Source organism: Muntiacus reevesi, chromosome X (assembly GCF_963930625.1).
Source record: "Muntiacus reevesi chromosome X, mMunRee1.1, whole genome shotgun sequence".
NCBI classification, from domain to species: Eukaryota; Metazoa; Chordata; class Mammalia; order Artiodactyla; family Cervidae; genus Muntiacus; species Muntiacus reevesi.
In genome coordinates, this window is record NC_089271.1 from 119,179,186 (window position 1) to 119,195,523 (window position 16,338).

Below are 16,338 nucleotides of genomic sequence, written 5' to 3' on the forward strand. Positions count from 1 at the left end.
GCCACCAGGAAGCCCAATTGTTAATAATATACTTGTATAATAATCTTTTTTATTTCTATAACATTGGTAGTAATATCTCTCATTTAACCACAAGTTTAGTAATTTTAGTTTTCTCTCTTTTTTTCTTGGTCAATCTAGCTAAACTTTTGCCAGCTTTCTCTGTCATTGCAAAAACCAAATTTTGGTTTAGTCAATTTTCTCCGTTTTTTCCCTATTCTCCATTTCACTCATTTCTGCCCTAATCTTTGGTATTACATTCATTTTGCACACTTTAGGTTTAGTTTGCTCTTCTTTTTCTAGTTTCTTAGGTTAGAAGTTTAGGCTATTTGTTTTAGATCTTTCTTGTTTTTTAATAAAGGTATTTACAGCTATAAATTACCCTTCAAGCTTAGCTTTTGCTGCATTCTGTAAGTTTTTGTTTGCTGTGTTTTCATTTACATTCATAGTAACATATTTTCTCTCTTGTTTTCTTCTTTGACCTGTTGTTTATACAGTGTGTGTGTATTTGATGATGTGTTAGTCTCTCAGTTGTGTCTGACTCATTGTGACTCCATGGGCTGTAGTCTGCCAGGCTCCTCTGTCTATGGAATACTCCAGGCAAGAATACTGGAATCGGTAGCCATTCCCTTCTCCAGGGGATCATCCCAACCCAGGGCTCAAACATAGGTCTCCTGCATTGCAGGCAGATTCTTCACCATCCGAAGCACCAGGGAAGCCTTGTTTATACAATGTGTTGTTTAATGTTTACATATATGTGGCTTTCCTAGATTCTCTTCTGTTACTGATTTCTACTTTTACTCAATTGTTGTTGAAAGATGTACTTTGTGTGATTTCAATCCTTTTGAATTTATTGAGACTTGTTTTATGGTCTACCACATGGTCTATACTGGGTAATATTCCCTGAATTCTTGACAAGAATATTTATTCTGCTGCAGTTCTATAGATGGATGTTAGGTCTAGTTGGTTTACTAGTTGATTGTTCAATTTCTCTATTTCCTTGTTGATCTATCAATTATTGTTCTATTGATCTACTGTAATTGTTATATCCATGATTGCAAGTGGGGCATTGAATTCTCTGTTATTATTGACCAATTTCTCTCTTCATTTCTGTCAGTTTTGTTTTATGTATCTTAGGACTGTTAGGTGTCTTCTGTTGTTAGGTATCTACATATTTATAATTGCTATGTCTTCTTGAATGATCAACTCATGTATCATTATAAAATGTTCCTCTTTTTCTCCATTAACAGTTTTTGTCTTAAAGTTCATTTTGCATAGCCATTCTAGCTCTCTGTAATCATTTGTATGGTATATCATTTTACAGAACTCTGGAAATTAACAAAGACTTTCAGCTACCCAGAGTTCAGCAATAGTTGTTTCTGAAAGTTTTTCCAGTTTTTTCATTGCTTTTAGGAAAGAAATTTCAGAGGTCCCCACTTTGTCATTTTTGCTGATGTCACTTCTTGATTCATTCTATAAGGACATTTAAATATTTTCCTAAGTATCAAGTTTTGAAATAATTTTGGTATTAATGTCTAATATTATTGTGTTGTGATCTGGAAACTTACTCCATATGAATAACTTTATTTTGTTAATTGATGGAAGTTTTTGCTTTAACCTGAAATTTAAGAATTAGAAAAATCCATATTTAACTGAAGTTTAAATGGAAGCCCACTTTAATTTCATTTTTTTTTTTTTTACCATAAATGAAGTGCATTTATTAGGAAGATAAATGCCACACCATTACAAGTAGTTCCCTTGGGCACTTAGCAACTTCACAGGAAAAAGACACCTTGATAGAATTCACAGGATTTTGCTTATAACATAGAAGGAGTTTTAAGGCAGATGAATTCGAGGCCACAAAAACTACATCTGTGATACAGGCACAACATTCAGAAATGACTTAGGCTCCAAATGTCCCTGTTCCCAACAAATCTCTGAACAACTCGGTCGACAGCTTCTGTCAGGGACTCAGACGCAGAGTCTCAAAAGCAATTCAATACAACACTGATGCAGAGGGGGTCGTGCTGAGACCTCCCCAAATCACGTGGTTAACACTGACCCACGGTGCTGTGTATAAGCCTCACATGCTTTTATTTCACACAAACTTGGACACTGTGCTAGGAGAACAAATGCACATTAGGCAAGAGGAAAACAGGACTTAGAATCACGTCCTACAATCAGGATTACAGAAAACGAGGGCCACATCGGCCACACGGATGGACTGATGACTTTTCTGACAGACGGTGAAACGAGGCTTATAGAGATGCTGTGGTAAGCTCCGTCTTCCCCTCCGCGGTCACCACCTGGATTAGGCTTCCTGAGCTTGGTCGGTTTTTCTCTGTGATCCAGTCATGGAAGGTTTCGACCAGGAACTCCAAGGGCGTCCAGGAGCTGAAGTCAGCCTCGGGCATCGACTTTCTGTTCACTGGGGTGTCCAGGGTGACCGGGAATAGGGCGACGGCCGCAGCCCCGGGCGGCAGGCAGCTCTTCTTCCTGGCCAGGCTCCTGCAGAGCTGGTGAACCGTGGCCTTGGCCATGCCGTAGCCAGTCATCCCGGGCGTCCGGTCCAGGGCGGCCCTGGCCCCCGGCAAGGTCAGGAGGCCTCCTTCCTTGAGGTGCTTGGTGGCCAGGTGGCTGGAGATGGTGGATGTCCACATGCTCTGCTTCCACATCAAGTCACAGTTTTTAAAGAGTGACTTGGACTTGGCACTGCCCCTAACCCATCCTCCAGCCACACAAAGGATTGCATCCACCTTCTCTGTACCCAGGAGCTTTCCCACCTCAGCAGTCACCTGGTCGGCCTGTCTGTCATTTTAACCACGACGTTGGCACTGGCCTCTTCGTTCTCTTGCACGTCGATGCTGGCGACCCACCAGTTGTGGGCCCGGAAGGCCTGCACGCATCGAGAGCCCAGTGCGCCCTGGCCGCCGGCCTCGGTACACCAGCACCCGGCGCGCCTCGCCCGCTGCTGCCGCTGCCATCCCTCCGCTGCGCTCGGCTTCCGCTAATTTAATTTTTTGCTGAAACTTTTTCTTAAGTATATAAATTTACTTTCATGGACCACTCAGGACAGAGATATTAATGAATATCAACACAATAATTTTATGCTGATTGAAGATTTTGCAATGTTCAAGGGTTATCATTCAAACATGTGCTATGGTGTGTAACAGACCTAGATTCAAATACCAGGCCTGTTACTACTAACTATGTGAACTTGGACAAGTGACCTAACTTCATGGCCTTGGACAAGTGACTTAACAACACTAAGCCTCAGTTTTCTCATCTACAGAATTAAAATATGTGACTTTTTAAAAACAGAGTTATTGTCAAGATTAAACAAAATGGCAGATGTTCAGAATGACTGGAAGAGAGGATATGTGAAGAAATAAATGTAAAATGTTAGCCAGGGCCAGATCACAGAGATGGGCACACCGAAAGTGTTTCATAAACCTTTATTGCTTTCCCTATTTCCTTATATAGAAATCATAGGAAAATTGTAGAAAACTGTGCTCAGTGTAAGACTAGGACATCCTTCCTTCCAGAAGATCTGGGGGGTATAAACCTTTATTGCTTTCCCTATTTCCTTATATAGAAATCATAGGAAAATTGTAGAAAACTGTGCTCAGTGTAAGACTAGGACATCCTTCCTTCCAGAAGATCTGGGGGGTATTTGTTAACGAAATTGGCTGACTTCCATCTGTTTTTTGTTATTTGCTTCTTTCTGTGTAAAAGTTGATAACAGCAAGATTCCAGTAACTTGAGAGTTCTGATTGGTTGAGTTCCAATGAATTGAGTTTTTAGCTACCACCAATAACTGAGAGTTGAGTTTAACTTGAGAAATAGCCTCATGATTCTTTGAGCATATTATTTGCAAAGGAAAAGTATTAAAACTTATCACTCACTCAAAGACCTGTGATAAATTCTGTATTCGATTCTTTATTTTAAGGGTCTTGAGCAGCATCAAGTATTATACTTCTGACGAAGACATTCATTCAGTAAAGTTTTCTTCAAACGAACTAAAATTAAGCTTCTCCATTCATTTAGCTTCCTTTGGTTAAATATGTTTTGTGTTGAAATACCAGTAGAAGAAGAATAAAAGATCTTAAGTCAGTTTGGGAGTAATTTAGGCACCATTATCAGTTACTGAGAATTCTTCTTTAATTATATCTAAATGTAGTCCTCTCTTCAAGGGTTTTAACCTCTTTTAAATAGCACCATTTGGCATTAACATAGGAAAAGTGAATCACTAGTAAATCTCAAGTCTCCTTATTCTACTTTTAAATCGACATTCACCTTTCTACTCTTTTAATCTGTCTAAACTCAAATGTTCATTCCTTTCATTTCCATTCTCTTCAACTCTTCCTTATGTGTTCCCTTATAGATATGGCAGGAATACAATAGCATTGGTTTTATGTAGTGTGTAAATATGTATAAACACTTATGCCTATTTATCTATATACACATACATCTTATTCTTGAATGTCTGCTCTGGGGTCTATAAAATGTATCCACCTATCTCATTTATTTATCACAAAAGCCCTTTGAAATCAGTGCTTTTAACCCCAGTTTTTGTCTTTAGAAATAAGGGAGCCTAGATTTTCTTAATCCATCTTAAATTAAGTTTCTTACCCTTTCCTCACTATTTAAATAATATTATATGTTTTTTAAATGTAGAAATAAGTGTTGTCCCTTTGGGGGCCGTGCATTTATTTATTCCAGTGGGATTCTGAGGTTCCCACCATTTTGACCCACACTTTTGGGAACTGACTTCAGGACTTATTCTTAAGACTCTCGGTTGTATAAAAATTTGATCTTTTGAGAGTGGATTTAATTTTTGGAAAGGATACACTGTCTCCAAAAGCCAAGCCTGATGAGCAACTGGGAGTGGATCAAACTGGGTAATGCTGTTTTTGTTCATTGATAAGGTGTGAATCTGAAGAAATGAGTGTGCTTTTCTTGTATGATTCAGATACAGGCTCTAAAGGCATTTTCCCAAAGGTGCTCCAAAATGTGAAGTACTGGCACTGAAGAGGTTAATTTTGAAAGACAAAAGTCCCTTGTTTTAAATACTGAGAATTTTATTGAAACAAAGTAGGCTCTTTGCTTTTTAGACAGGCGGTGGTCATTACAGGATAGGGGACCAGCCTGTTCTGTGATGATTCAAGTATAATTTTACGTTCACTGACCACACCTTCTATAGAACAAAGGCTCCAACCACTCAGTAGGAGTCACTTATTTTGAAAACTCCAGGCTTTGCCTACTTAAATAACACATAACCTCTTCAATCTCCTTAGTAAGCGCTGGATCAAAATGAAGAGTGGATTGAATGTCCTGCTGCTGTAGGAAATACCTTAATGAAGAGAAGTGCCTCTGTTAATTGGATTGAGGAATCTCAAAAGTTAGGTAACTTACTTCAAACCTCCCAAACATAAAGAACTGGTTGCATGCAGATTTATACCGTGCTAGTAGGACTGAGTTCTAGGACTAGAGTGCTAGTAGGACTGAGTGCTAGTAGCATTCAGTTCAGGACTGAGCAACAAATGTAATAGGCAACATTCAACATCCTTTTAATCCTGGGTGGCCACAGTGTGAAAAAGCACTTTAAGGGTCCAGTGACAGAAACATGCTGGAAAATAAATAATGGGATTCAGGAGAAATCACACTCAGAAGCAGTTAGGAGCAGCCACAGCTCTGTGGCATCTTTCTTCTTTGCCACTGAAATGTAGTCAACGCTTCGTGCAGGGCATGCAGTCCACTTGCACACAGCACATGGTGCAGTGCCTTTCCTGAGGGTCACTAGATTTTCATATTCCTTTGAAGAAACCCTGATGCCTCTCCTTCTAATGCTTTGTCTTCAAAGTACAAGCATATAGAAATTAGCCTTGCTGGAGTTCTTAGAAGCTACAAACCCAGGGTTGCCAGCTTTGGGGTTTTCTATTATATTATGCAATGACACAGTCAAGGTGCTCAGTTCTTGAACCATTATGCATTAAAGGAGCACACAGGTACTCCTTTAAGAATGTCCACTAGTCATTCAAGTTTGTTCTGTGGCATATGTTTCCTTAAAAGAGAAATAGCCCTTCAGAGGGATGGTACTGACCAGAGAGGGCTACCACTAATGTATGCTTTGACAAGTGACTTTTACAACTAAAGTTGGACTACTCTTTTCCTTCTGGCTTTGATCTAAGCCTTAGTCATTCATTACACATTATTATAAACCGTCGATTTAAATTCCACTGCCTTTCCTCATACTATCCTCCTTGGTCTTTCTAGGCCCATTAAAGGAATTGTTTCTTAGAAACAGTATGAAGAGAAGCCAACAGCCCTTCGATATCTCCATATTTCCTTCTTTCTCCACCTCTTACTGACCTCTCTCTCTCAAAATCACCTGCATTATGAAGTCTTCCTTTTGTACCTGAGTGTGTGAACCTTTTAAATTTCACATAATACCAAAAGTATATAAGAAAAAACTTTAATAAATGTACTATTTAAGCACATGCCATTTTAAACGTTAACTTTTCCACTGACCTTATGTAAAATGTAAAGATCTAAACAGTATCATAATCACCCTCCCACTTAATTGTCACCGAGGCAACCAGAACCTTCAAGCAAATGGCAAAAGTTTCCATTGCAGGTAAAATCTGGGGAAGCACTGCCCAGGAAGCCTGCATTCCAAAGCTGGCTGTCTAAGTCTTCCCACACATGGGAAACACTGAAGTTACTTAGAAATAGATTACATGTGCTAATTGCAGCCATCGATGGTTTTGGAAGAGAAGGGATTCTGTGACTTTCATCTGCTGATTGTGACACATTATCGGTTTGTGTGCATCTCGGGCAAAGGGTTCAGGGTGGTATAAAAAGGGTTGCGTTTACCAAAGAAATATTGCTCCATACATGGATTGTCTTTAAGGTGCTAGAAAGTGGGTTTCTTTTTTTCTTTTCTTTTCTTTTAGAGTAAACAGTGACACAGACCAGCGGAGAAGTGCAAATGTCAATTTCTTTCTCTCTTTGCCTTATGAAATAGAAAAGCAAATCTTAGCCCTTAGGATGAAGTGGACAAAGATGGAGGGTACTGGGGGAGGCAGCAAAAGGAATATGAGAGATTTAACACATTCATCTCTAATTCCCTACATTCTTCTGAATCATTCTGTTCTCTATTCTTGGACCTATACAAAATTTGGTTTTCATCAGTGTAGGGAAGTACTAATTCAGCTTGTCATGGGGAACTCTCAGAAGATATCTAGTCCAGCCCTTTTCATTATTCTTTTGTTCTTTCATGTGTTCTTTCCTTCATTTATTTACCAAACATTTTAAAACACTCACTCCATTCAAGGTGAAAGTGATACAAATATAGATAACGCATAGTCCCTGCTCAGAAAGGGTTCACAGCCCTAGTGGGGGAGGCAGAGATGTAATAATAGAAAGCGAAGGGATTGAGTTGTGTCCAAAGTACAGTGGGGGCACAAAAGGGAGAATGATTACTTTTTCCAAAGGAAGTTTAAATAATGATAATAATCCAAAGAGCAGGTGACACCATTACTGATGAAGAAAACGAAGCACAGAGAAGGGAGGTGAGTTGCCTAAAGTCTTGTAGGAGGCAGACTGTGACATCACCTTACCATTGTCATTGATGTCACACCTCAGCACAGTAATAGTAAGTTTTAGCCTTATTCCTATACATTAGTGAGGACACCTGAACCATTCACTCAAAGAACAACACAAACAAAATTATATTCTCCTGTGGAACACAGGAAGCCAGAGAGAATGATTAGAGGGAAAGATTCAATACTTCCTCTCCTTTTACCTCTTCTTTCTTTTACCTCTCCCCAGGATTATTCTGCTCAGTCAGAGATACCCAAGATAGCCTAAACTTGGGGCTTCATAAGTCTTTTTCTAAATAAGCTATCACCAAAGTTCATGGTGTATTTGTAAGAGTGAAGTCTTAGAGTTGGTAAAAGATTGTATTTCTAAATATCCATAGCTGAGAGCTTAGACCAATGAGTGCACATGTCACCCTCATCTGGGAGTAACAAGGAATTCACTCTGCTGGAGCAGCATCAGTAGAGAGAAGTTTTACTGCATGAAAGGAAAACAGTCTTCCCTTCTCTCACATTAATCTAAACACCTCATTCCCCCACGATGCCACCCTCTGGAAATGTTACTCAAGTCACTTACAATACTGAATTCAAGGGGCTCCTTTATTAAGCCTTCATCTGAGCGTTTTGCTTCACAAGGTTTGAACATTAAGAAAAATAACAGCAACAGCAGACACAATCTGGTAATCTGGTAAGCTGTTTTTATCATTACTTGTTAATAATAAAGACAAAGTTAAGGAATAATTAGCTCACTTCTTTCTGTCGCATATTTGTGAAATAAGCCCATATCCCTTTTAGAGATAAGATATGTATATCAGAGGGCTTCCCAAGTGGCTTAATGGTAAAGAACCCGCCTGCCAATGCAGCAGACCTGGGTTTGATCCCTGGGTTGGGAAGATCCTTTGGAGTAGGAAATGGCAACTCACTCCAGTATTCTTGCCTGGAAAATCCCATGGACAGAGGAGCCTGGTGGACTGCAGTACATAGGGTCACAAAAGAGTCGGACACGACTAAGCAACTAAAACAACAGCAACAATGTATATCAGAGGGAAAAAGATGCTGGATGATTTCTCTAAGAATATGGAATATATAATAAATCAGTAGTGCTAGAGTCAACGACACAGACTCTCAAGGCAGGACTTGACTTCTTTTGGGTCACATTCCAATTAGAAAATAAAGCACATGTGTAAAATATGGAAGTGAATATGTGTCCTGCCCCTGTATTTTATAGCTCAGTGATTATAGGACTGTTGTACCAAAATAAATGTTGTAAAAAAATCCTTTTTCACATATTGTCATTTAAATGAGAATGCCAGCTGTGAAAAATAAAAGATTATGATGTCTATTAGTTGTTTCTTCTCAGATTTTAGTTTTGTACGTATATGGCAAGAATTTATGTAAAACTTTCTGTGTGCTTACAGTGTTCTACAACTTCTAAAAGTTATAAACTCATTTGATCCTCAGAACTACCCTTGAAGTATAGAATATTATATCCCCAAATAACAGATACTAAACAAGTTTTTTAATTCAAATTTGTTAATACCAAATAACAGATACTAAACAAGTTTTTTAATTCAAATTTGTTAATAAAGAAACAACTACATATTAACCTCCCATAATCATTCCACATTCAAATGGAATAGACTAAGTTTTTCCAATAAAAATTGTTATATTCATAAATATGTAGAAATTAAGCAACACACACTGAAAAACCAAAGGGTCAAAGAGGAAACAAAAAAAGTTAAAAGAAAATCATGACACAAATAAAAATGAAAGCACAATATACTGAACCTTTTGGGATGCAGCACAAGTAGTTCCATGAGGGAAGTTTATAGTGATAAATGCCTATATTAAGAAACAAAAAAGGTCTAAAATTAACAGCTTAACCTCACTCCTCAAAGAACTAGAAAAAGAAAAAACTAAGCCCAAAGTTAGCAGAAGAGAGGAGATGACAATTATAGAGCAGAGTTCAGAAGAACATTAGAAAACATCAATGAAGTGAAAAGGTTGTTTTTTTTTTTCAGAAGGTAACCAAAATTGTCAAATCTTCAACTAAACTAAGAAAAAAAGTCATGAGAAAGAAGGAAATCCTACCATTTGCTACAACATAGATGAACCTTGAGGGAACTATGCTGAGTGAAATAAGTCAGACAGAGAAAGACAAATACTGTATGCTCTCACTTATGTATGGAATCTAAAACACTGAATCTCATTGAAGCAGAGAGTAGAATGGTGGTTCCCAGGGGTTGTTCAGAGAGGGAAATGGGAACGTGTTAGCTAAAAGGTTTGTGAGAAAAGTTCTGGAGATCTGCTATATACATACTATATACATACATAGCACCAGTGGCTAAAAGTACTATACACTTACATTTTGATAAGAAGGTAGATCTTATAGTAAGTGTTCTTACTACCAAACAAATGACAATAAAATAACGAGGAAACTTAAGGAAGTGATGCATACTTGTATGGCCTTGATAGTGGTAGTGGTTTCATGGATGTATATTTATCCCCGAACTCATTTATTTGTATACATTAAATATGTCCAGCTTATTTTGTAACCAATAAACTTTTATTTTTTTAAAAAAAAAACCTGTACTGCTTTCACAATAATAAAAGACAAAAAAGATGATTAAGAAAAATTACCAATTTTAATTTTTCTGGGAAGTCAATATTTATGGTATGTTCTTGATCTTGACTTGTCTCCAAGCTCTTCTCTTTGGCAATGAAAATGTACTATTACTTGCTTTTTTGAAAGAATATGGTAACTATCATGTAATTACAGACTATATCTCAGGAGCAAAGATGGCTTGGGGTCCCTGTATCACGACATGCCAAAGCTGAATGCTATTTTATGCTCTATGTTCTCTTACCCAAGACTTCGACTGTCTTATTGGCTAATTTTACTTGTGTGAAAGAGGGAGACCAATGGATCCAGCTGCCAAGACAGACAGTGTGGACATGCCGTGCCGGGTTCATGCCGTAACTGGTGATCACACCTCAGTAGAACCTTGCAACATTTCTTGTAACCCCAGTGGGGCCTCCCCTGAGAGGAGACAGCAATTATGTGTAGTGGCTTTCAGATGTAAACAAATGTTCATGGGGGACTGACTTTTAATCAGTCAAGTCATTTCATTCATGGCTTGGGTCAAACAGGAATGAAGGTTTCTAATCAGGGAAATTGAGTGCATTCATTTACTGTGCCGGCCAGTGTTTTAAGAACTTAGGTACATTTCTTTTTTCCTTCAGAGATCTGACTGTACAATATATTTAAGGCTCAGAAAGCACTTTAGAAACAGGCTGTATCTTAAAAATAACTCTATATCTCCTTTTGTACTTATCTCAAGTACACTAGTATGCATTTGACCATTTTCCATTGCTATTATTTCTTATGACTCAGTGCCATATGCTGGAAAGGGGTAACATAGAATATTATGTTTTTACGGGAACTATGGTGGTACCATATTGCTTCTGTTCCTCTGTCTCTGTCTCTTACTAACTGCTCTTCAGAAAATGCTCTAAGATGAAAACAACTGATAAAATCATTTTAAAAATCCATAGAAAAGACATGTTAAAACTTTATATCAAAACGAGTTAGAAACCATACTATCATTTCTTCATTCATTGGTTGGAATGAAACCAAAACTGTGCAAATGAATGGGCAGATGTGGAAAATGTGTGCTGTATACACCAAAGGATCCTAAACCATGATAACCTGCAATTCCCTTGTCTCACTGAAAATTTGGTAAGACCACAACTCCTCTGAAGAGCTGTGGGCAAGATGTCAATCCAAAACAAACAGGGATGCTAGGCACGTGGTGGCATAAAAAGAGGTAAGTCAAATCCTTAAGGAGAGCTGTATAAGCCAGTTTGGGAAATGAGATAACATGCAGAGGAAAAAAAAACCACCAAATCATTAGGCAAGCAATCTGTGACTGAGTATTAAGCTGTGAATCAAAGTAGGGAATGGTTAGGGACAAGTTTTCTGGGAGATTGAAGACTTCAAGGAGTCCTTGCAGAAAAGTAAGATTTGGGTTCCTTGGAGGAGTTAAGAATTGTGCTAGGACTGAAACCCAGACAGTGTATTCAAATGCAGAGACATAACTTTGCCAACAAAGGTCTGTATACTCAAAGCTATGGTTTTTCTGGCAGTCATGTATAGATGTAAGAGTTGGACCATAAAGAAGGCTGAGTGCTGAAAAACTGATGCTTTTGAACTGTGGTGTTGGAGAAGACTCTTGAGAGTCCCTTGGACTGCAAGGAGATCCAACCAGTCCATCCTAAAGGAGATCAGTCCTGGGTGTTCATCGGAAGGACTGATGCTGAAGCTGAAGCTCCACTACTTTGGGCACCTGATGTTAAGAGCTGAATCATTGGAAAAGACCATGACGCTGGGAAAGATAGAAGGCAGGAGAAGAAGGGGCCGACAGAGGACAAGATGGTTGGATGGCATCACCAACTCAGTGGACATGAACGTGAACAAGCTCTGGGAGATGGTGAAGGACAGGGAAGCCTGGTGTGCTGCAGTCCATGGGGTCACCAAGAGTCGGACATGACTGAGCAACTGAACAACAATAGCACTCATCTAACATTCCATATGTGGTAGGCACACTTGTAAGTGCTTTGTAATTCATTTGTCATCATTCTATGAAGTAGGCACTATCATTACTCTCATTTTTACTGAAGAGGAAACTGAGGAACAGAGAAATTAAGTTACTTGCCCAAAACCACCCAGCTAATGAGTGGCAGAACCAGGATTCAAATCCAAACAGTTTAGATCCAAGTCAATGCACTTAGCCACTACAGTATGCTACAATTTGCTGAACTTATCTGAGATCAGTTTTCCCATTTAAAAAATACAGAAAATAATTCCTTTTGGTCCATTTGTGAGGAAAGATTAGACATTCAGTGAAAGTGCCTGGCCCAAGGAAGGCACTCCATGAAAAGCTGCTGCTTTTCTTAATTTCCTCTCTCGGAAACTCAGCCTTTTCCTGGTTCTTAGAAGGAACCCTGATTTGGTATTTTCCAGAATGCCTTTCCACTTGGATCTTCTACCCCTGCTTGATTCTTGAGCCCATCACTATAGTCCATTTGTTTTTTGAGTGCTCTCTTGGTACATATTATGTCCCCAGCCTCAAGTGCCTACCTCACTATATGGAGTAAGTAAACCTCCAGAATATAAGTTCTCCTGGTCAGTAGTTATAGAACCATACCTAGTTGTGTAAAGACAGCACATCCCTGAAGCAATTGGAGACTTGTGTCCACTATAGGCACTTATGTACTCAGCAGGTACTTCATAAATATCTGTTGATTGTGTGCCTGGCTCTGTGCTATGTGATACATGGTATACAAAACAAATAGAAAAAAGAAAAGGAATACAAAACAGGATAAAGGGAGTAGGGAAGACAATAGGGGCCAAATAGCTCTATCCTTCATCCAGGGGCAATGGAAATTGGATTAGTCCAGCTGTAGTCCTAAGTAGCCCTCAGCCTGCTTCCAGATTCCTTTTCTCTCTTCCTACCCCACCCCCCAGCACCATTTAGCCATCCTTCATCTGTTGGGTTGAGGCACCAGCTTCCAGGATCTAAATAATCTGATAAAAGTAACCTGTGCTAAAAGTGTTCATCTAGCTAACAAGTTAATGTGTTATTCTTCCTGGGTAATCTGTTCATTTAGAGAAGGGTTTTTTGAAGATATTATGGCATGATGGTAGGAAATTTCACATCTCTTTGCAGCCTGGAGAGGAAGAGAATGCCCCCCTCCAACCTAGGCTTTCAGGATTAGCCTTCGTCTGATCTCTGTGGTCATTTTCAAAATCTCTCTGGTGCCAGTGCGACTGTCTGATGTCTTTTAACATGACCCACCCAAGTGTGATTCAAAGGGAAAAACTCATGTTCCTCTTCTTTTGTATTTGGGATGCATGTGATCAGAGGTAAAGAATCTGTCTGCAGTGTAGGAGACTTGGGTTCAATCCCTGGGTTGGGAAGATTTCCTGGAGAAGGAAATGGCAACTCACTCCAGTATTCTTACCTGGAGAATCCCATTAATAGAGGAGCCTGACGGGCTGCAGTCCACAGGGTTGCAAAAAAGGCAGACACGACTTAGCAACTCAACAACAATCTCTCTGGACCCAGGAAGAAAACTCTCCTGATTGCAAGAGGAGCTGAGAAATGGGCTATTTGTCCATGGATGAAATTAGCACTCTTGATCTGGTAGGCAGAATTCTAAGTGCTTTACCTATGTTATTATTTAATTCTCCCCACAAACACCATGACACAGGTGCTATCTTTGTCTCTAGTTTTAAAAAAAAATCAAGGCACCAAGAGAGTAACTTGTTCAAGGTCACACTCTTAGTAAGTGAGCACAGGGAATGGGGCTGTAGGATCTGTATCTTTAATCATCACATTGTATCAATCAACATCTCAAATTCAAGTTTCCTTTCTTGAATAACAACAGCAGATGGACCAGACATAGTTACTGGCTCACAGCCATTGAGGCACACATTCTCATGCCACGCCCCCCATTTGCAGGCCAGAGACAGATCACTCTTCTGGCACTCTGGCCTTGCTGGTAGGAGCTAGTAGGAGTTACCCTGGAGCTGATATCACCTTGTTCTTTTCTGTGTTGCACAAGATTGACAAGGAACTGGCTCTCAAGCTCTCCCTTCTCCAGTTCACACCAAAAAGGGAAGGCATGCTTAAACCCCAGTGGTTACTCTGAAGGTTTGGTAAGGAGCCATTCAAGAGTGACAAATCCTATTTTCTAAAAGTGAAAGGAAGATGTGCCAAATTATGCCTCCAGTATGACTATAGACAAGTCAGTCTTGTCTCTGTCACAGGCAGGCCTTCCAAATCTGCAATGGCCTCCACCTACTCTCACCAATGGAGCACTTACTATGTTCCAGGCCCTGTAGGTGCTTTCAAAACTTCATCATATATAACACTATAATATATGCTACAAGAAAGGTTCTAGAATTTTCTGGATTTCATTCATGAGGAAATTGAGAGAGATTAAATATTGTCCGAGGTCACTATATTACCAGTAGATATTTTTTAGCTTCTTGCTCATTTTCTGCCTTTGTTCATTACCATTCAGTATCATCTCAGGTTCCATGATTAAGGGTACTGGTTCATACTGACATTATATTAATAATATCATGAAAGCAAAAATGTGATGAAATCATAATTATTTTTTCAGAGATCATAATTATTGTACCAATGTGTTGCATGGAGGTTAGAGCATGTTTTAACATGAGTAAAAGTTAGATATTTGGCTGATTCATGTCAATGTATGGCAAAAACCACTACAATATTGTAAAGTAATTAGCCTCCAAATAATAAAAAAAAATGGGAAAAAAAATAAAAATAAAAAACCCTTGGAAATTGAAATAGGAAGGATTTCCTATACATGCAAATGTAAATCTTTCATATTTATGTTTACTGTTTTTTGTGTGGTGACAAATCTAATGAAATTATGATATGGAGTGTTTATCACTTCACATCGTTTAAAGCCTTGCAGAAGTATCTGATTTGGCCTTGGTCAGGCACAGATTGTTAAAAGACAATTCAACTTGGGTGCCTTCTAAAAAAGAACTCAAATCCAATCAATTTGTCTCTCATTTTTAAAAATAGTTGCTTTACAATATTGTGAGTTTTTACTGTGCAGCAAAATGAATCAGCCATACATATACATACATTGCCTCCCTTTTGGACTTCTTTCCCAGTCAAGTCAACACAGTACATTAAATAGAGTTCTCTGTGCTATACCAACGTTCATGCACTTTCAAAATGAACAAAAACAGGAGGACTTCCCTGGTGGTCCAGTGGTTAAAAATCCACCTGCCAATGCCCAGGACATGGGTTTGATCCCTGATCCAGGAGGATTCCATATGCCACAGTGCAACTAAAGCTGTGTGCCACAACCACTGAAACCTGTGTGCCCTAGAGCCTGAGCTCTGCAATGAGAGAAGCCATAACAATATGAAGCCTGAGCTCTGCAACTAGAAAGGAGCCCCTGCTTGCTGCAGCTAGAGAAAGCGTGCTCGCAGCAAGGAAGACCCAGCACAGTCAAAAATAAACTAATTTCAAAAATGAACAAAAACCATGTTTACATCAACACTTAAAAAGAATACATTTCTGTCTCATATTTTAACCATTCCAAGAGCAGAGGTACAAGAAAAATGCTAAGGAGCATAAAAAGGGGGGAAAAAATGTGGAGTAAAATAGGCGATGGACTTCCCAGGTGGCGCTAGTGGTAAAGAATCCATTTATCCATGCAGGAGACTCAAGAGACGCGGGTTTGATCCCTGGGTTGGGAAGATCCTCTGGAGGAGAAAATGGCACCCCACTCCAGTATTCTTACCTGGAGAATCCCATGGACAGAGGGACCTGGTGGGCTACAGTCCATGGGGTCTCAAAGAGTTGAACATGACTGAGCAACTCACACACAAAGTGGGTGATAGAAGAGAAAAAGAGTTGAAATACAGAGAAATGAAGAAAGAGGCAGAGGGCCAGAGAAATATTCATAAAAGATAAAAGAACAGAGGTTGAGAAATGCAGGGGAAGGCAGAAAGAAAAGGCAGAAGGTGAGAGAAATAGAAGCAGTTTATTTGATCTAGAGGTCAAATATTTCTCGAATTTAATAGTGTTTTATTGGACAGATTGCCAAAATAATAAAAATTTTTTAAATGTCCAGTATTAGGTTTATTAAAAAACCTAGATATAAATCTGTAGGTTTTCCTGATCAT

The 16,338-nt window shown here is 39.1% G+C and overlaps 1 pseudogene; it reads right to left on the reverse strand.

Annotated features, from left to right (window-relative positions):
* Positions 1 to 1,972: 1,972 nt before the first annotated feature.
* On the reverse strand, positions 1,973 to 2,981 carry LOC136154091 (dihydropteridine reductase pseudogene; annotated as a pseudogene).
* Positions 2,982 to 16,338: the final 13,357 nt, after the last annotated feature.